Source organism: Ammodytes marinus (genome assembly GCF_949987685.1).
Source record: "Ammodytes marinus genome assembly, chromosome: 9".
In the NCBI taxonomy this organism is placed as follows: Eukaryota; Metazoa; Chordata; class Actinopteri; order Uranoscopiformes; family Ammodytidae; genus Ammodytes; species Ammodytes marinus.
Genome location: NC_137213.1, coordinates 22,479,723 through 22,481,221, shown reverse-complemented (window position 1 = coordinate 22,481,221; position 1,499 = coordinate 22,479,723).

Below are 1,499 nucleotides of genomic sequence, written 5' to 3'. Positions count from 1 at the left end.
TTTGGCTCACAAACCTTGTGTTTTATGGTTCTTTTACTCTGGCAAGTTGGTAAGTCTCTGCAAGGGATTCATCGGATGCAAAAACAGCCAATATATTATGACGGAAGGGGAGCCATGCTCTGTGATTATGTGCTGGGAGGAATGAAATGTGGCATTACTGATAGGAGAGCAAGGCAGTTCAGATACGGTTGAGTGCTTGAGGGTTATGGTTTACGTATCTCGCTTCGATCTGTATCAAGACGGAGAGCCCGTAGTCGTTTGGCGAAGATGCAGCCCTTAGGTGGAGTGGGACTGATTTACAGTTGGACATGTAGGAGAGAGCGAGCAGCCTCCCCTTGTTCTCCCACCATGTATACTGTATATACGGCAGCTGTAACTGAGGAGGCGTCCTGCCGCGGCAAGAGAGCATTAATATGGATCTGCCTCCTAACCACATCATCAAGCCTCTCACACTGAGTTAAGTGTTAAATTCATCACACATCGTTTCATCTCTCGTGACGATCAAACGCCCCGTTTGTGGTTCTGGATGGAACTCTTAGCTTCTTAACACACACACACACTCTCTCCTCCACTATCCCTGACACAAACACACCGCCCCCATCCTTACCCCCTACCCCCGCCCGAGGCGGCTCTGTGACATCAAAAGGAGCTAAGCGCTTTGCATCGTGGGTAAGATCTGGGAAGCGTGACGGCTACAGAGTCTTTAGTCTCATTAAAGAGTTCTAGAGCTGCAACTCTCAACATTAAAGAACTCTGGAAAAGTTCTCTCTACTCATCCCCTTTGGAGTGAGCTACCAGATGTGACACATCTCCGATCTGTGAGTGTCTTTGAGCATTCAGACAGAGAATGAGTGGGCGGGGGGTGTGTTCCCAAATGAACCCAATGATAAGTCACAAGCAATATGTATTAACAAATAGGATATTAAGCAGTGGGGTCAACAAGAAGAAAAGAGGGGTGACACTTTAAAGTTTACTTAAAAAAGTTTATTCAGTGATATTGCACTTTGAGATAGCTTCTTCAATGCGGATGAGAATACATTTAGATGAAAGCGTGCGAGAGGACGCGTACGGTAGATTGTTTTAATGAGAGCTACTCGTCAAGACAAGCTGAGGGAAAAGGAAAGCGCCAGAAGAAATATGTCTCACTAGAGTGATGGAAAGCTAAACAAACAATACTTAAGCCAGCTGACTGCTATTGAAATACTCTGCACCCTATACATGTATTTACATAAAAAGCAAGGGAATTATTGCCAGCTCTATAAATACAAGCTTGTCTGCTTTCCCTATATAGATAAATGGACGCAGTTGTACACATTTGAAATCAATGCCCGTGTTACTGTGGATGTCATAACCTCTGTTTTCTTGACAGCGTGATGTGTGCTGTAGCTCAGAGGAACTCCATTTCAGGTATGTTTTTTTTTAAATAATTCACTTGTGTGCACCCACTGCGTACCTTTTACATAAGAGATCATGTCTGTCCTAGATTCTGTAACATGAAT